The following is a 20986-nucleotide window of genomic DNA, read 5'->3' as shown; positions in this document are numbered from 1 at the left end:
CAGTCCCATGCGGTAGTACCGTGGCAGGCCATGGTAGTACCGTGGACCCAAGAAAATGCACGTTTCACAAACAAGAGAGGAAAACTTCCTTTGCAATGCAACCTTCAAGTGAACGGACACACCAACGAGCTAAATCACGAGGCAACTCAAACACAAGCTCGACACGAAGAAGGAAAGGCAAAAGACAACAAGCACCAACCGTGAGACACAGCCTCTCCAAAGAAAGAGCGGTGGCCGGATCCACCTATGTTTGAGTTAATTAGTATGGCACCGCGAAGAATTATCCTTGGGCCCATGACCAAAACTCGTCTTTGAAGCACAAGTACCATCTAGAATGGCTAATGTGAAAGAGTTGATCAATTTATGCATAATGGAGGGGGAGGGAGAGTTCATTGAGAGAACAACACTCCCCCTATGTCCATGCCTACACCTAAACAAGATAACAAGTTGAGTATGGTGGGGTGTGCAAGAGTTCAAGCAACATTGCTCAAATCAATGATATTTAGCTCATACCTTAACTCGCGAAATCTTGCTTCATCCAAAGGCTTCGTGAAGATGCATGCAAGGTTATCATGAGTGTTGACGTAGTTGAGCTCGATCTCCCCTCGCCTAATATGATCCCGGATGAAGTGATACCGAATCTCAATATGCTTCGTCTTGAAGTATTGCACCGGGTTAAGAGAAATCTTTATGGCACTTTCATTGTCACACATGTCCGTGTACAAAAGTAGGGGCCCTTTTTATACCCCTTTACTTGTGCACGGGCAGTCAGAGCCGCGCCCGCGACCACACTAAGTAGGGCAGAAGAGGGAATCCCGAGGCGCCAAGACAACCAGAACAACGCCAAGACCAGAGACACAAAGAGCAAGAGGGTGAGGTGGACTCCCCCAGCAAGAGCCTTGCCGGGGCGGCCTCCGCAGCCCCGGCAAGAGCCTTGCCGGGGCAACTTGCCCAATGCCAATGGAGCACGCCACCCTTGAGCCCAAGGGTTCCAACACCACCAACCACATTGGAACCAAGGCTCGGGAGGCATCTCCATGGTGGCATGCAGATCTTTGAGAAGATCACAGGCACACAAGATCGGATGAGGACCAGAAGACAATGATCCTCGGCAAGATCCTTACCGAGGATATCCACGAGACCCCGGGCAAGATCCTTGTCGGGGAAGACTGTGATGCCACAGCAAGACCCTTGCCGGGGCCCACCTGTGGGGCCACAGTCAGGCCCACGTCTGCCAAGACCCCACCGCCATTCCCATACAGCTGCCAGCCCAACCAGCTGGGCAAGCACCCGCGTGGCGAAGCGCGGCCTCCAGGCCAACTCAGCAAGCACCTGCGTGGTGGCATGCAGATCCTCGTGAAGACCCTACCACCATGCCATCTCAGCAGCCTGCCAGCTTGTGTGGCGCTGCATGCCTCATTGGCCTAGACGCGCGTCGTAGCAAGGCGGAACGGCGACGGATGGGACAGGCCTCGTTACCGTCCCCAATAAAGTAATGGGACACCTAAGGAGCGCATTTAATGCACCTTGTCCCGTAATGACAGGGATAAGCTTGTACACTGTTTACCTTTCCACCTCTTGTGTGCCACTATGGCGACCCCTTTTTTACTATAAAAGGAGGCCCGAGGCGTACTAGAGAAGGATTCAGATCTTTTGGACTACGCATGCACCGCAGCTAGTTCGGAAGCTCAAGAACACTCAAATATACACCAAAGCAGGACTAGGGTATTACGAATCCTTGCGGCCCGAACCTGGGTAAACGACCTTTGTGCTGGCTACTAGACCCACTCTTTGCACAACTCCGCGCCCGCCAACCGTAGAAGGGATCCCAGTGATCCCATAGGTGGCGTTCCCACCGACATCTCTGGCGCGCCAGGTAGGGGGCGCAGTTGTGAAAATCTGGTCTAGCAGTTAGTTTAGCAGTTCTTCATCACCATGGCTCCCAAGAAGAAGATGATCATGGTGATCGGTTCATCGGGACCCGAACGGCCCATACCCATGCGGGCAAGTGGTGGGGCGAGCGCGGACGGAGGCCGAGGCGCGGCCCGCGAACACCCGCATTGCTTTGGCAGTCAAAGGCTAGCGAGCGGCGTTGTTCGTGCGTGAGACAACGGGCCGCACGCCGCCAAATCCAAAGACAGAGCCGGCCCCCCGCAGGCGGCATGGGGCCCTCCAAGGGCAGCGTTGTGCCACCCATGGGCGGCGCGGCGACTTCCAAGACGCCTACACCGGCGCCCACGACGCGCTCTTCCTAGGTTGTGCGTGACGAGCAGCGTCACCACGCCGATGACCCCGGGCGCCGCCATGGGAAGAGTCCTGCACCTCATTCGCGGGACATAGAAGGCCAGTATGCACCCCGAGGCGTTGGCAAAAATGGTGCACAGCCACGAGGTCGTGATAGAGCTCCTTCTAACGTGGTTAGAAGTCGGAGCGCGTCATGATCCATGCAGCTTTCGCCACCACCCACGCCAGCAGAAGCTTTGGCATGCGCGCAGTTGCTCCTCGACTCTCCTCCTGCTGCGAAAAAGCTCGACGAGTGGAGAGCCACCATCCGGAGCCTCGTCGGCGCTGCCAACAAAGATGAGCCGCGACCAGCTGGGCACTCAGGCCGGTGCTCCGTCGAGCCACCACATGCCAGTGGTGGAAGGGCCGGAGGTGCTGCGGCCACGATGCACTCCCCTCCGCACGCCAGCCACCGCGGGTGTCGATCCGTCGTGATGATGTTTGTGATAATATTTCCATAGCATCGTCCGACCCATGGACCCACCGTGATCAGCGCCAAGTTCTTTGGGAGCAAGCCCATGAAGACGCTCGAACCACCATCGAGCGCCGGCGCGAAACACACCACCAGTCAGGTAGGTGGGCGGGGCCCACTATGGACCACCCAGCACTGGGAGGCTTGGGCGGCCTACCCTACAAGGTGGGTTGCCCAGCCTTTACCCATGAGCTACGGCAGTTCTAGTGGCCCTCCCACCGCACGTGCAAGCCCCACGTTGGCGAGAAGTACATCGGCAAGACCCACCCGTCGGAGTTCCTCAGCATCTACACGATCGCGATGCAAGCTGCTGGTGCTCGCGACGACAAGGTGCTTGCCAATTACTTCCCGTTGGCGCTTAAACCCAATGCCATGTCATGGTTGATGCACTTGCCGACGAATTCCATTTCTTCTTGGTCGGATTTGTGTCATGAGTTCGTTGGCGCCTTCACTAGAGGCCACCAAGCTCATGGCCAGGCAAGCGATTTTCATATCATCCCCTAGAAGGAAGGTGAAAACCTGCGCAAGTACATATAGAGGTTCAGTCGGGTGCAGTACAACATCCCAGATGTTCATCTCGCCGCCGTGATCAGCGCATTCCATCAGAATGTGCGCAACCGCAAGATGCGTGAAGAGCTGGCGATGAACAAGGTCAAAGATGTGGCCAAACTTTATGTTCTGGCCGATAGGTGCGCTCGAGCTGAAGAGGGGAGGAAGTACCATGGTGAGGACGCCGGTGCAGAAACCGACTCCACAGACGAAGACACAGCCACCCCGACGAAGAAGGGCCGACGCCGCAATAGGAAGCGCAAGGGCAAGACTGTGCTTGCCGTCGAGGGATCCGAGGACACCGGTGCTGCCAAGAAGGCCAAGGCAGACGACCTCGACAAGGAAATTGCTGGGTGCACCGCTTGCCGGGCCTTGGCGGCTGCTGACAAGCCAGGAGGCTCCAACAAGTAGTACTGCAAGATCCACCGCACCAAGGGCCACGACCTCCAGAATTACCGACAAGTTGAGTTGCTTGCTGAGAAGCAAAAAGCTGAGTATGAGAGGCGGGGCAAGGAGAAGGGTCAGGATGGTACCGAAGGATCCGGCAAGAAGCATGGTGGCCAAGGAGGTCGCTGCAGCAAGGATAACCAGCAAGAGAGGCCCGCCCGGGGCCGTGACAAGAAGCAGGAAGACGATGGTCATGACGAGGACGATGAGTCCAGCAAGCATGAGTTTCAGAAAGCTATGGAGGCCATGTGCATCGACGGTGGCGCCTCGCTGCACACCTCTCACTGCCAGCTCAAGCAGTGGGCGCATGAGATCACAGCAGCGGAACCATCATTCGATGCTCGAAGGCCCCTGAAGTGGTCCAACACGCCAATCATTTTTTACACTGAGGACCACCCTGATCGCACAACTGCGGTCCGGTGTTTACCGTTGTTGGTTTCGCCAACAATAGGCAACCTCAAGATGACAAAAATGCTAGTCGACGGCGGGGCCGGTCTGAACTTGATCTCGCATGTTGTGATCAAGAGGCTGCAGATTCCTGATGGAGACCTCGAAGAGACGGGCACGTTTCAAGTTATTGATGTGTCCCCTATTAAATCTTTGATTTGCAATATGAATCTTTATAATGATGGGACTGGAGATCAGTCAACTTTAGTTAGAAGGCGTCCCCATGATTCGGAGTTTTTAGATCTTGATGCAAAAACTGATAAAAGTGGGATTGGAGAGGTCAAAACTTTAAATAGCAATGAACCCACTATCTTGGATTTCAAGGAATTTAATTATGATAATTGTTCTTTAATAGATTGTATTTCCTTGTTGCAATCCGTGCTAAATTCTCCGCATGCTTATAGTCAAAATAAAGCTTTTACTAAAGATGTCGTTGATGCTTTAATGCAATCTTATGAAGAAAAACTTGAATTGGAAGTTTCTATCCCTAGAAAACTTCATGAGCAGTGGGAACCTACTATTAAAATTAAGATTAAAGATCATGAATGCTTTGCTTTATGTGATTTGGGTGCTAGTGTTTCCACAATTCCTAAAACTTTGTGTGATTTGCTAGGTTTCCGTGAATTTGATGATTGTTCTTTAAACTTGCATCTTGCGGATTCCACCATTAAGAAACCTATTGGAAGAATTAATTATGTTCTTATTGTTGCAAATAGGAATTATGTGCCCATAGATTTCATTGTCCTTGATATAGATTGCAATCCTACATGTCCTATTATTCTTGGTAGACCTTTCCTTAGAACGATTGGTGCAATTATTGATATGAAGGAAGGGAATATTAGATTCCAATTTCCGCTAAGGAAGGGCATGGAACACTTTCCTAGAAAGAAAATTAAATTACCTTATGAATCTATTATGAGAGCCACTTATGGATTGCATACCAAAGATAATAATACCTAGATCTATCATTGCTTTTATGCCTAGCTAGGGGCATTAAACGATAGCGCTCGATGGGAGGAAACACAATTTTATTTTTGTTTCTTGCTTTTTGTTTCTGTTTAGTAATAAATAATCCATCTAGCCTCTGTTTAGATGTGTTTTTATGCTTTTAATTAGTGTTTGTGCCAAGTAGAACCTTTGGGAAGACTCGGGGAAAGTCTTTGCGATCTTGCTGTAAAAAACAGAAACTTTAGCGCTCATGAGTTTGCTGCCATTTTTATTGGAGAGTTATATTTAGTTAATTCTTTTTGCAGATGATTAATAGATAAATTCCTAACGTCCAGCAATTTATTTTAGAATTTTTGGGGTTCCAGAAGTATTCGAAACCTACAGGTTACTACAGATTGTTCTGTTTTTGACAGATTTTGTTTTTCGTGTGTTGTTTGCTTATTTTGATGAATCTATGGCTAGTAATAGAGTTTATAAACCATATAAAAGTTGGAATACAGTAGGTTTAACACCAATATAAATAAAGAATGAGTTCATTATAGTACCTTGAAGTGGTGGTTTGTTTTCTTTTACTAACAGAGCTCACGAGATTTTCCTTTTAAGTTTTGTGTTGTGAAGTTTTCAAGTTTTGGGTAAGGATTTGATTGATTATGGAACAAGGAGTGGCAAGAGCCTAAGCTTGGGGATGCCCAAGGCACCCCAAGGTAAAATCCAAGGACAACCAAAAGCCTAAGCTTGGGGATGCCCCAGAAGGCATCCCCTCTTTCGCCTTCGTCCATCGGTAACTTTACTTGGAGCTATATTTTTATTCGCCACATGATATGTGTTTTGCTTGGTGCGTTGTCGGTGTCAAAACCGGCGGATCTCAGGTAGGGGGTCCTGAACTGTGTGTCTAAGGCGGATGGTAACAGGAGGCAGGGGACACGATGTTTTACCCAGGTTTGGGCCCTCTTGATAAAGGTAAAACCCTACGTCCTGCTTGATTGTTCTTGATGATATGAGTATTACAAGAGTAGATCTACCACGAGATCGGAGAGGCTAAACCCTAGAAGCTAGCCTATGGTATGATTGTATCTTCCTCTACGGACTAAAACCCTCCGGTTTATATAGACACCGGAGGGGGCTAGGGTTACACAAGGTCGGTTAGAAAGGAGGAGATATCCATATCCGTATTGCCTAGCTTGCCTTCCACGCCAAGTAGAGTCCCATCCGGACATGGGATGAAGTCTTCAATCTTGTATCTTCATAGTCCAACAGTCCGGCCGTCCGGAGACCCCCTAATCCAGGACTCCCTCAGTAGCCCCTGAACCAGGCTTCAATGACGATGAGTCCGGCGCGCAGTGTTGTCTTCGGCATTGCAAGGCGGGTTCCTCCTCCGAGTAGACCACGGAAGAGTTTGAATACAAGGATAGTGTCCGACCCTGCAAAATAAGTTTCACACACCACCGTAGAGAGAATAATATTTCCACAAATCTAATCTGCTGACACGTTCTGACACCATGACATCACGCCACGGCCCGGTCATTATTTGAACCGTTTTTCTTGACACGTCTTGTCAAAGCAGAGATCGTGTTCTCCTTATCACGGGATTCTCATCAATACAAATGTGGGTAACCCAACCGTGCCTGTTGGTATGACTCCTAGATCTTAGGTAAGTCTCAAACGACCATGAGGGGGACGCCTGATATTCACCCTCTTTATAAAGGGACAGGGCTTTTTCTTTTTCCCCTCCCGCGCTCAATCGAATCCTCCCCCCGCGTCGAGTTCTAACACCCAAAGCTCAGGTCAGGCGCTTCAGACCTTCAATCATGTCCGGATCCAGCCTTCAAGGCTGGTGGATTCCTTCCTCCATCACAGAGGAGGACATCAAGAAGTTGAGGGAGGCCAGATATCTGATAGCCGAAATTTCGCATAGGCTGCCTGCCCGAGGGCAGGTAGTCCCTACTCCCGAACCCAACAAGAGTGTCGTGTTCATCTCCCACTTCCTCCGAGGACTAGGCCTCACTCTGTATCCCTTTGTTAGGGGTCTTATGTTCTATTACGGGCTGGATTTTCACGATCTGGCCCCGGATTTCCTTCTTCACATCTCGTCTTTTATCGTTGTATGTGAGGCCTTCCTCCGCATTACCACTCACTTCGGCCTGTGGCTCAAGACCTTCGATGTGAAGCCGAAGATGGTCGAGGGGCAATACGCAGCGTGCGGAGGTGCTTTAATAAGCAAAATTGCTGACGCTCCATGGCCAAATGGTTCCTTTCCAGAGGTGTCCGGATTGTGGCAGCGGGAGTGGTTCTACATCACAGCTCCCCGAAGTGCCAAATGGGTAGCTGCCCCCGCCTTTCGCTCGGGCCCCCCACCACAACTGATGTCATGGATCAGCAGGGGACTGAGTTGGGGTCCAGCCAAGGACGTGCCAATACTGCAGAGCCGTATCTGAGATCTCTTCGAGGGAGATTTCAGTCTGGTTATGGTTATGCAAGTTATGCTGGTTCGTCGAGTCCAGCCTTGCAAATGCCGACCCCTCCGTATGTGGGAATTCAACCCGGAAGGACCATGCGCTATTCAGCATTTCCTCGGCATGACGCACGAGGAGATGTACAAATCGTTCTTCGGACCCCAAATAGAGTGTCCGGACACCACCGAGGACGTGGGCCTAAGCTGCAACCGCCCCGCTGCCCAAGTAAGTAATCCCATGACCGAACACACTGTCAATTTCCATGAGGAACAACTTATAGAATAAGTCTTACAATTTCCTCATGGAAGAATGACTAACCTTGCCAAAAGGAAACTATAACAATAGGTCCCCCGGCTAGGTGGGCTAGGCACGACATCCTGGATATAAAAGATGGTAATATTCCAAGGTAAAGAAGAACAAATGTTGGATAGCAAGGAACTCAAGGTATAACACAGAACACGAACAAGTTTGTGTTGGAGGGAAGGCAATAAAGTTGTCGATGATAACACAATTCATCGAGGGGCAAGGATGGTATTTCTCACCATGACTTCGATTGATATCCTAGAAGAGCTCAGAATGCTGATGATGATCACGACACAATTGTTGAGAGATTTCATGAAGATGTAATCCATCGGCGATGACATCAAGTCAAGAGAATGATGAAGCGAAAGGTTATTGGAACAACGGGTACGGCACAAACTCGAAACCAAGCTTGTGGTTTAAGGAGAAATGATATGATGAGGAAACTCAACGTAAGCTTAGCTCATCATCGAAAATTGTGCTCTGGGAAGAAGGACCATGTAGCACAGTTAAAATCGGCATGACAAGGATATAGCCAAGCAGGCTAGGAATGACATGATCGAGTTCAAACTCGTAAGTCATGAAGGTTACCAAGATTTGTTTAATCGCGGTGCGGACTTCAGTCAGTTATCGGTGTCTTTGAGTGTTTAATAACTCAGAGCCCGTGAAAAATTGGAATCAGTGAGAAGGTAGCACCTGATGAAGAACTCATAAGATGCAACACAGTTCTTAGATATACTCAAGATACCAGAGGGTAATACTCGACTGTAGATCAAGGTAGAGGTTGGACTGGTGTATTGACTTGCAAAAGACAAGTGCTTTAACTTGTCCGAGAAATGGGATCAAAGAGAAAATGTGGTCGAAACCACGATTGCATAGGATCAGTTCACAGATACCAGATAATATTATATCAACAGAATAGATATTATTACAAGAAGCTTCTCTGGTAGGATCTACATCGTGTCCATGGGCATGAACACAAAGTTCAAGGTCGACTCCCACTTCTTCAATGTATAACCTTCCATTCACCTCTCACTTTCGAAGAAGTTGTAGTGTTGAGATTTTATCTAGCAAAACACCAGAAGAGTATGACTCGTGAAAACTTTCGAGTTCACACATATTCAGGAAGGCATAGGTTCAACCCGTCAGGGTATCGTGGAAACATATACCACAAGCTTCAATAGTAAATACCACAAGCTCGAAAGCAGAGCATGGTTGGTCAATCAGAGGATAGGATTTACCAATGGAGAAAGAACTTCCAAAGGGATTGAATATGAAGGACGCTATCGGATAAAATCCAACAAAGGATCCGGTGGTCCTCAAAGGATCTGATGTGAGCATCGGTACTCAACCAAAGGAAGAACAATGCAAGGAGATCAGACTATAGAAACAATTAACTAATTCAAAGCTTAAATGCAAAAGAATTATGATTTCCGACCAAGGGATTAGAAGAAAACACTCTGATTAAGGATGGATAAGTTGCGTAAGCTTAGGGGTACAATCGATGGCAATCCGATTGGTCGAGAACCAGCTCATGTTTAAAATGATGTCTGAGCCGGAAGGATAAATCCTGAGGATTGCAAGCATCCGCAACATATCGAATCAATATACGCTAAATGATAATGACAAAGGATGCCAATAAGATTACCAGACCTATTGGATTAATCATAATGCTAGCAAGCAAGAATTTCAAGAGCATTAGGTTGTTGAGGATTTTCAGAAGAACGAACGGTATTACGAAGACTTTTGTGAAATACCTGAATCAACTGGGGATGAGCGGATACTCGGTAAGTGCGAGAATTATCCGTAGGGGTATTCAGGTGACAAAGTACAGCAAGGCACTAAGCTTAAAGGATTCTCGGAACAACAGGGAGTATTTAGGGACATCTTGTAATAACAAGATCAATGGGGAATGATTGTATGAATGGCAAGTGTATGCAGTTTTCATAGGGGTTGACGATGGAAGGAAATCGCAAATGCGATGTCACAAAGACTCGAGAGGACATCGTAGAGTAACTTTGGATTCTTCTAGTGCATCAGGCGATCATCTGAAGTGAGGGGCTCTCCAGGAGAAATAGTTACGAGAACCTAGAGTCGGATTTAGTAAATCCGTTTAACCCGAGTAGAAGAGAGTTCAGAGTCCCAGAGTAGAGATCGAGGAGTAAAAGACCCTAATACCACCCAGATGGCGACGTGGGCTCGTAAGGCACACAACCATGTTACTAAAAGTTTTTGTAATGTCTAGACTCAACTTCAGCCAAGGAGTGTGGAAGGGGGATTCCTACAGGCAGTCGGCTCTGATACCAACTTGTGACGCCCCGATTTAATCATACACTAATCATGCACGCAAACGTGTACGATCAAGATCAGGGACTCACGGGAAGATATCACAACACAACTCTACAAATAAAATAAGTCATACAAGCATCATATTACAAGCCAGGGGCCTCGAGGGCTCGAATACAAGAGCTCGATCATAGACGAGTCAGCGGAAGCAACAATATCTGAGTACAGACATAAGTTAAACAAGTTTGCTTTAAGAAGGCTAGCACAAACTGGGATACAGATCGAAAGAGGCGCAGGCCTCCTGCCTGGGATCCTCCTAAACTACTCCTGGTCGTCGTCAGCGGGCTGCACGTAGTAGTAGGCACCTCCCGAGTAGTAGGAGTCGTCGTCGACGGTGGCGTCTGGCTCCTGGGCTCCATCATCTGGTCGCAGCAATCGGGTATAGAAAGGGGGAAAAGAGGGAGCAAAGCAACCGTGAGTACTCATCCAAAGTACTCGCAAGCAAGGAGCTACACTACATATGTATGCAATGGTATCAAATGGAATAAGGGTATCATATGTGGACTGAACTGCAGAATGCCGGAATAAGAGGGGGATAGCTAGTCCAATCGAAGACTACGCTTCTGGTAACCTCCATCTTGCAGCAGGAGAAGAGAGTAGATGGTAAGTTCACCAAGTAGCATCGTGTAGCATAATCCTAATCGATGATCCTCCCCTCGTCGCCTTGTTAGAGAGCGACCACCGGGTTGTATCTGGCACTTGGAAGGGTGTGTTTTATTAAGTATCCGGTTCTAGTTGTCATAAGGTCAAGGTACAACTCCAAGTTGTCCTATTACCGAAGATCACGACTATTCGAATAGATTAACTTCCCTGCAGGGGTGCACCACATAACCCAACACGCTCGATCCCCTTTGTCCGGACACACTTTTCTGGGTCATGCCCGGCCTCGAAAGATCAACACGTCGCAGCCCTACCTAGGCACAACAGAGAGGTCAGCATGCCGGTCTAAATCCTATGGCGCAGGGGTCTGGGCCCATCACCCATTGCACACCTGCATGTTGCGAGGGCGGCCGGAAGCAGACCTGGCCTAGCAGGCGTTCCAGTCCAATCCGGCGCGCGCCGCTCAGCCGCTGACGTCACTAAGGCTTCGGCTGATACCACGACGTCGAGTGCCCATAACTGTCTCCGCGTAGATGGTTAGTGCGTATAGGCCAGTAGCCAGACTCAGATCAAATACCAAGATCTCGTTAAACATGTTATTTTGAAGTAATCGCAGACGCCGACCAGGGCCAGGCCCACCTCTCTCCTAGGTGGTCTCAACCTGCCCTGTCGCTCCGCCACAAGGTAACAGTCGGGGGCCGTCAGGAACTCAGGCCCACCTCTACCGGGATGGATCCACCTGTCCCTTCAGCCCCCATCTCCGAACAGTACCACAGGTAATGTAATAGTGTAAAGTATATAGTATATGCCCGTGATCACCTCCCGAAGTGATCACGGCCCAGTAGTATAGCATGGCAGACGGACAAGAGTGTAGGACCACTGATGGAACACTAGCATCCTATACTAAGCAGTAGGATAGCAGGTAAAGGTATCAACAGTAGTAGCAAGGACAGACTATGCAGCAGTATAGGATTAACTGAAAGCATTAACATGCTACACTAATCTAATGCAAGCAGTATAGAGAAGAATAGGCGATATCTGGTGATCAAGGGGGGGGGGGCTTGCCTGGTTGCTCTGGCAAGAGAGAGGGGTCGTCAACATCATAGTCAAACTGGGGGCGCCGGCAGTCTCGATGTCTAGCGAGAAAAGAGGGGGAAGAAACAATAAATATTAAGCAAATAGATGCATGACAAGACAAATCGTGATGCTAGGTGTGCCCTAACGCGGTATGAGGTGGTACCGGTGAAAGGGGAAACATCCGGGAAAATATCCCCGGTGTTTTGCGTTTTCGGACAGATGAACCGGAGGGGGAAAGTTGCGTGTTCACTATGCTAGGGATGCGTGGCGGACGAACGGACTGCGTATCTAGATTCGTCTCGTCGTTCTGAGCAACTTTCATGTAGAAAACTTTTTCATCCGAGCTACAGTTTATTTTATATGATTTTTCAAAGTTTTATAACATTTTTGGAATTTATTTTAATTCAAAAATAATGTTAAAATGCTACGGGTACCCAGCTCTGTGTACACAGAATGTACACAGAGGCTGACATGTGGGCCAGGGGGACCCAGTTGACCAGTCAAAGTTTGACTGGTCAACAGGGGGTGGGCCCCCTGTCATTGACTGATTAAACTAGTTAGTTTGTTAATTAGTTAACTAAGCAATATTAATTAAGTTAATTAATTTTTAATTATATTCAGTTACTTTGAGATCCCCTTTTTTTATTCTAACAGGGGACGGGCCCCACTAGTCATACTCATAGGGGGTTAGTGCTAAATTACTTGGGGTTATCCCCTCCAAGTCAACAGAGGGGCCAGCTGGGCTCGCACGGGCACAAGGCGCCGGCGGCCTCGCTCGATAGTGGTAGGAGGTGGCCCCGAACAGTGGCGGCCCTGGCGAGCGCGGCCAGGTGCCGCGGGACGGAAGCGGTGGTGGTCGGGCGCAGGCGACACGCGCGCGCGGACAGGATGGGGCACCGATAACGGCAAGCAGCGGTGGAGGCGCTAGGTGAGCATGGCGGGGCCACGAGCAGTAGGTGGTGGCGGCGGCGAACAGCAGCAGGGGGAGCTGCAGCCGGAGGCGGGCGCGGGGAACGTCGACCGCGGGCGTGCGCGGCTAGCAGCAACGAGGGAGGAGGCGTGCGGCACAGATGCAAGCGGGAGGCACCAGGTAGCGCGGCAGCGGCGGACGCGACTGCGATGCAAGACAGCAGCAGCCGCGGGAGCGAGGGGGGCTGGACGAGCAGGAGGTGGCCACAGGGGCTCGCATGCAAGCAGCAGGGGCGCGCGCGGCCATGGGTGTGGACGTGGACGGCGTGGTCGGGGCCGAGAGACTCGACGCCGGCAGCCGGAGCCGGGCGCGATGGTGAACGGCGATGCTGGGCACAGCAATGCAAGCGGTTTGCGTCGTTGGGTCGCTGTGGTTGCGTCGAGCATGATCGTGAGTTCGGACGCGAGCGGCAGCTGTTGTGGCTGCAGCTGCACCGTTACCGGCGGCAACGAGCTACTGGAGGTGGCAGGGGCTTGTTAGAGCTCAGGCTCATGCTTAAGAAGATGCAGGGGAGGAAGTGGAGCTCACGTAGAAGTTCATGGAGGGCTCGAGGATGCCGGAGCTGCTCGGAGACGGGCGAATCGAAGACGAGCTGTGGCGGTTGCCGACGGAGGGGATCGACGGATGCGGCGTCGTCTTGGCGTTCCGGCTCGAGGCAGTCCATGTCGAGGTCGAGGATGATGGCCTACATCTTCTGGACAAGGTGGAGTGGTGAGGGGAGCACGGTGGCTACGCCAGCAGCAAATCCATGGCGACGGCTACGCTCGAATTCACGTGGGAGAGAAGAGAAGCGGTGCGGGGAGGGAATGAATGGCGCTAGGGTTCGCCAGGGGGCTCGGGGTGCCTTGTAGATGACGGGGATGCGGCGGATTGCCGGTACGTGGCCGATCCGCGGCGTGGACGGGTGCAGGTCGGCCACCCAGCCTCTGATGAACAGAGGTTGAAGAAAAAGGGGGAAGTTGGGCTGGGCCAATCGGGTGGCCGAGGCCCAGGTGGGGATTGGGGCCCTTTGTTTTCTTTTGTTTGTTTTGGTTTTTCTCTTTTTCTTATTTTTCTTATTACTTTTCTGTTTCTTTTAGCTGCTGCTTATTCTAGCGTTAACAATATACCAAAGTGGCACCTAAATTGATGTTACCAATTATTTCACTGCCACATTAACTTGTTACCCAAACTAAAATAGTTTTTGTAATTATTTGATATTTAAAAGTATTTAAATAATAGTTTTCGCTACTGTTTTATTCATCTTATAGTATTGAAATATTTTATAAAGGTGTGGCTTATCCTCCATAATTACCTGTGCAATATTTGGTTCACTCCGAACATTTTAGTTTTAATATTTGAAAACTTTTATTGTTTGCTTGATTTTGAATTTGAATTTGAATCGGTTTCGAACTAACTCGAGTTTATCAATAGTAACCGAGGTGACGTGGCACCATTAGCAGAGTTTTACTGTAGCTTGATTATCTAGGCGTCACAGTCTTGACTCTCCGGTAGAAACTTTGGGGCACTCTTTGAAGTTCTTTGTGTTGGTAGAATAGATGAATCTGAGATTGTGTGATGCATATCGTATAATCATACCCACGGATACTTTAGGTGACATTGGAGTATCTAGGTGACATTAGGGTACAAACTCTAGGATAGATTGAACGGAAAGAATAACTTTGTGTTATTTTACTACGGACTCTTGAATAGATCGATTAGAAAGGATAACTTTGAGGTGGTTTCGTACCCTACAATAATCTCTCCGTTTGTTCTCCGCTATTAGTGACTTTGGAGTGACTCTTTGTTGCATGTCGAGGGATTGTTATATGATACAATTATGTTATTATTGTTGAGAGAACTTGCACTAGTGGAAGTATGAACCCTAGGCCTTGTTTCAACGCATTGCAATACCATTTGTGCTCACTTTTATCATTAGTTACCTTGGTGTTTTTATATTTTCAGATTACAAAAACCTATATCTACTATCCATATTATACTTGTATCACCATCTCTTCGCCGAACTAGTGCACCTATACAATTTACCATTGTATTGGGTGTGTTGGGGACACAAGAGACTCTTTGTTATTTGGTTGCAGGGTTGTTTGAGAGAGACCATTTTCATCCTACGCCTCCCACGGATTGATAAACCTTAGGTCATCCACTTGAGCGAAATTTGCTACTGTCCTACAAACCTCTGCACTTGGAGGCCCAACAACGTCTACAAGAAGAAGGTTGTGTAGTAGACATCACCCGACACTCCTCTGACTTCCCCTACGGTAATTTCATGAATAAGGCCTTCCACATCACTAGGACGTGGTTCCTCGATGCTACCTTCATAAAGTAACTTACAAACCTCACAAAAGTTATAAAGCGTCATTTCTTTGTACTCATCATATAAGTGAAAATCTACCGTGGGTGGTGATCCCCTAGCATGAAAATGAAAATTTTGCACGAAAGTATTAGTGAGTAGGAGACACTGATTACACTGGTCGCATAGGAAGTCGGTGATGCCTGCATTCTCAGCCAAATATTAGAAATCATCATAAATCCCGGCCATTTGTAAGAATGCATCACGTGGCCATTCGCACAGCCAAATTTCCGCGGCGCGAGGAAGATTATATTTGTGCTTTTCCTTCTCCTCATTTTCTTTTTCCTTCGAACCCCGGCTCGAGGAGCCTCTCAACAATCTCCTCAACATTTTCTTCCTTTGTATTTTTTTGAAATTTTTAGTGACTCAAAATAAAGGTGAACCAAACTGAACAAAATTGATAGCAACTACTCCCTCAAGTGTCCAGAGGCTATATCACGCATCAAAACTACTTTGGACCATATAAATTTGGCATGCAAGCTCAAGAACAGGGTCACCACAACATCATTTTTTTCAATAAATAAAGCATTAGAACAAAAACTAATTGGACTGAGGAGTCACATAACGAAGAACAATCCCCAAAGCAGTTTTGTGAATGGAGCTTTGAGTAAGGAGATCGAAAATTGCAGCAAGATGAGCAAGAACACGAGTTTGAGCAATGGAATGATTTTTTTCTGGAGGAAGAAGGAGTGGATGGGTGCTGGAATAAATGGAGGGGGCCACGTGGGGCCCACAAGGTCAGGGGGCGCGCCCTGCACCCTTGTGGCCAGCTGGTGAGGCCCCCTGGTGTGTTATTTGCACCAGAAATTCTAAAGCATTCTATAAAAAATCATATCCAATTTTCAGGGCATTTGGAGAACTTTTATTTTTGGGACATTTTTTATTGCATGGTTAATTCAAAAAATAGACAGAAAATACTATTTTTGCTTTATTTAATCTAAATAACAGAAAGTAAAAGATGGGTACAGAGAGTTTGTGCTTCTAAATTCATCCATCTCATGCTCATCAAAAGGAATCAATTAACAAGGTTGATCAAGTCTTATTAACAAGCTTCTTCCGAATGACATGAAACTGGAGAACTTTTGAATAACACTAGGTTACCTCAACGGGGATATGCATTTTCCCAACAATAAGAATATCATCTTTTTGACAGTAGGAAGAGGGAATTCAAAACCTCCGATAGTAATAGTTGAATTTTTTTCCCAATAGAATTGATACTATGAACTTGAGGTTGTTTATTCGGAAAGTGTACCGTATGCTCATTACCATTAACATGAAAAGTGACATTGTCTTTGTTGCAATCAATAACAACCCATGCAGTATTTAAAAATGGTCTACCAAGAATAATCGACATACTATCGTCCTCGGGAATATCAATAATAACAATGTCCATTAAGATAGTAACATTTGCAACCACAACAGGCACATCCTCATAAATACTGATGGGTATAGCAGTTGATTTATCAGCCATTTGCAAAGAAATTTCAGTGGGTGTCAACTTATTCAATTCAAGTCTACGATATAAATAGAAAGGCATAACACTAACACCAGCTCCAAGATCACATAAAGCAGTTTTAACATAGTTTCTTTTAATGGAGCATGGTATGGTTGGTACCCCCGGATCTCCTAGTTTCTTTGGTATTCCACCCTTAAAAGTATAATTAGCAAGCATGGTGGAAATTTCAGCTTCCGACATCTTTCTTTTATTTGTAACAATATCTTTCATATACTTAGCATAAGGAGGCATTTTAAGCATATCAGTCAAACGCATACGCAAAAAGATAGGTCTAATCATTTCAGCAAAGCACTCAAAATCCTCATCATCTTTTTTCTTGGATGCCTTAGGAGGAAAGGGCATGGGCTTCTGAACCCATGGTTCTCTTTCTTTACCATGTTTTCTAGCAACAAAATCTCTCTTATCATAATGTTGATTCTTTGATTGTGGGTTATCAAGATGAACAGCAGGTTCAATCTCCACATCATTATCATTACTAGGTTGAGCATCAACATGAACATCTTTATTAACATTATCACTAGGTTCATGTTCATCACCAGATTGTGTCTCGGCATCAGAAATAGAAATATCATTGGGATTCTCATGTGTATTTGTATCAGGTTCACTAACATGCAAAGTCCTATCAGTTTTCTTTTTCTTTTTATTAATAGGACTAGGTGCATCAGTATTAGTTCTCTGAGAATCTTGTTTAACTCTCTTAGGATGGCCCTCAGGATACAAAGGTTCCTGGGTCATTTTACCACCTCTAGTCATAACCCTAACAACATTATCATTATTTTTGCTATTCAACTCATTAAGCAAATCATCTTGAGCTTTAAGTACTTGTTCTACTTGAGTTGTAACCATAGAAGCATGTTTACTAATAAGCTTAAGATCACTAACAGTTCTACTCATATAATCACCCAAGTGGTCAAGCATGTAAGCATTACGTTTCAATTGTCTACTAATATAAGCATTGAAATTTTCTTGTTTAACAATAAAATTATCAAATTCATCCAAGCATTGACTAGCAGACTTATTATGAGGAATATCACCTTCATCAAATCTATGGAGAGTTTACCTCTACTACTTGTGTCGGGTTATTAAGACCATATATTTCTTCAATAGGTGGTAGATTCTTAACATCTTCAGCTTTAATACCTTTTTCTTTCATAGATTTCTTTGCGTCTTGCATATCTTCAGGACTGAGAAATAGAATACCCCTTTTCTTCGGAGTTGGCTTCAGAGTTGGTTCAGGAAGTGTCCAATCATTTTCATTACTCAACATATTATTCAATAGCAATTCAGCTTGCTCAGCAGTTCTTTCCTTAAAAACGCAACCAGCACAACTATCCAGGTGGTCTCTGGAAGCATCAGTTAGTCCATTATAAAAGATATCAAGTATTTCATTTATCTTGAGAGGATGACTAGGCAAAGCATTAAGTAATCGGAGAAGCCTTCCCCAAGCTTGTGGGAGACTCTCTTCTTCAATTTGCACAAAATTAAATATTTCCTTTAAAGCAGCTTGTTTCTTATGAGCGGGGAAATATTTTGCAGAGAAGTGATAAATCATATCTTGGGAACTATGCACACAACCAGGAGCAAGAGAATTAAACCATATCTTAGTATCACCCTTTAATGAGAAAGGAAATAGTTTAAGAATATAGTAATAACGAATTTTTCCTCATGAGTAAATAGGTGGCTATATCATTCAATTTAGTAAGATGTGCCACAATAGTTTCAGATTCATAACCATAGAAATGATCAGATTCAACCAAAGTAATTAACTCAGGATCGACAGAGAATTTATAATCCTTATCAGTAACAAAGATAGGTGAAGTAGCAAAAGCAGGATCATATTTCATTCTAGCATTCAAGGATTTTTCTTTCGGCTTAGCTAAAAATTTCTTTAGACCTTCTCTGTCATTGCAAGCAAAGAAGTCTCTAACAGTTTCTTCATCCACAACATAACCCTTAGGAACAACAAGCAATTCATATCTAGGGGGAGAACCATAATCATCATTTTCAATAATATCATCACTTTTAGTAATTTCATTCTCTCTAACCCTAACAAGTTGTTCATCAAGAAAATCATCAAGTGGCACATTATTATCAAGCACAAAAGTAGTATCATCATAAGCATCATGCATAGCAGAAGTGGCATCATCAATAACATGCGACATATCAGAATCAATAGCAGGTGTAGGTGTCGCAAGTTACTCAAAATAAAAGAGAATCAAGAGCAGAGCTAAATGGTAGTTCCTTACCTTCCCTCGTAGTTGAGGGAAAAATCTTGATTCTTTGATCTTTCAAGTTCCTCATAGTGATCAACAGATATAAATCCCAAGTGACTCAGAGAATAGAGCTATGCTCCCCGGCAACAGCGCCAGAAAAAGGTCTTGATAACTCACAAGTATAGGGGATCGCAACAGTTTTCAGGGTAGAGTATTCAACCCAAATTTATTGATTTGACACAAGGGGAGCCAAAGAATATTCTCAAGCATTAGTAGTTGAGTTGTCAATTCAACCACATTTGAAAGACTTATTATCTGCAGCAAATTATTTAGTAGCAAAGTAGTATGGAAATAACGATAACGGTGGCAAAAGTAACAGTAGTAGTTTCGTAGCAGTTGTGACAGTAGCAGCCGAAAAGTAACGCAACAAATATCAATATATGCAAAGCTCGTAGGCAATGGATTAATGATGGATAATTATGTAGAATGGCATTCATCATGCAACGGTTATAACATAGGGTGACACAGAACTAGCTTCAATTCATCAATATAATGTAGGCATGTATTCCAAATATAGTCATACATGCTTATGGAAAAATAACTTGCATGACATCTTTTGTCCTATCCTCCTGTGGCAGCGGGGTCCTATTGAAAACTAAGTGATATTAAGACCTTCTTTTAATAGAGTACCAAACCAAAGCATTAGCACTTAGTGAATACATGAACTCCTCAAACTACAGTCATCACCTGGTCCCGACTATTGTCACTCCGGAGTTGCCGGATCATAACACGTAGTAGGTGACTATTGACTTGCAAGATAGGATTAAGAACACAAATATATTCATGAAAACATAATAGGTTCATATCTGAAATCATGACACTTGGGCCCTAGTGACAAGCATTAGGCATATCAAAGTCATAGCAACATCAATCCTAGAACATAGTGGATACTAGGGATCAAACCCTAACAAAACTAGCTCGATTATATGGTAAATCTCATCCAACTCATCACCGTCCAGCAAGTGGCGGAGAAGGCGGCAGAGTTCTCGGAGTCAGCCTGCCGCCTGGGCGGAATGAAAATCAAGGCAGCTGGGCGGTTGGCATGCATCCGCCTGCTTTTACATCTCCTGAAGGTAAAGATGCAAATTTGCATCTCCAGTTGTTGTATTTTACATCTCTTGAAGAAGGTGGCGTATTTTTTTTCCATCTGCCTCATGTGCTCAAGATGGTTTTTTTTGAGAAATTATTCATTCAAATCATGAATCAGTACAGAGTAGATGATCCTTACAAGCACACTGAAACGCAAAAACAAAAGACCATGAACACTTAGAATACCCTAAGACAATCATAACACAAGAAGATCTCCGGAGCCCTGTGTCATCATCCCTGAATCTTGAGAGAAGACCCCTGCAACAGAAAGATATGCAACCAGTCGCAAACAGGTCATCATCTTCGACCACGGTACAATTGTCACCACGCTGCTTCCTCCTTTCTTGACACCAGCGCTGAGAGGGCATGGGCATCAATCCAACACACATGCAACAGATGTCGCCATCTTTGGCTTTGAGTACCGCGAGAAGTGTCCCTTCCGGAAGAAAGAGAACCCGAGTCATCCGACCGGTCCAGCACCGCGGCCGGGCCATTTGCCCGGACAAAGCAGGATCTCCCACCAGTATCAGCACAGAGGAAGGAGAAGAACAGCAACAACAAATCATACCAACAAGGAAGAAGAAGGGTCTTCGTCTCCCTGAATCCATCGCCCATCTGAGGACCCAAACGGCCAGTGCCGATGGACCTCCAGCCATCAAAGCCCGCGACCTCGACGAGACCCGGGGATCCCCAACTCCGCTGGCTCCTAGACGAAGGCAAAAGCCTCGCCTGACCGCGAACGAAGCCTGAAGAAACTTATCCCGACGCGACACCACCGCAACAGACTCGGCAGCGTCTCCCTCAACCCTAACCCTACCACACACCCACCTAGTGAACAGACCCGAGGTTCCCCCTCCCTCCCGCCG

This window comes from Triticum urartu, chromosome 2, assembly GCF_003073215.2.
Source record: "Triticum urartu cultivar G1812 chromosome 2, Tu2.1, whole genome shotgun sequence".
NCBI classification, from domain to species: Eukaryota; Viridiplantae; Streptophyta; class Magnoliopsida; order Poales; family Poaceae; genus Triticum; species Triticum urartu.
This window is presented reverse-complemented; position numbering follows the sequence as displayed.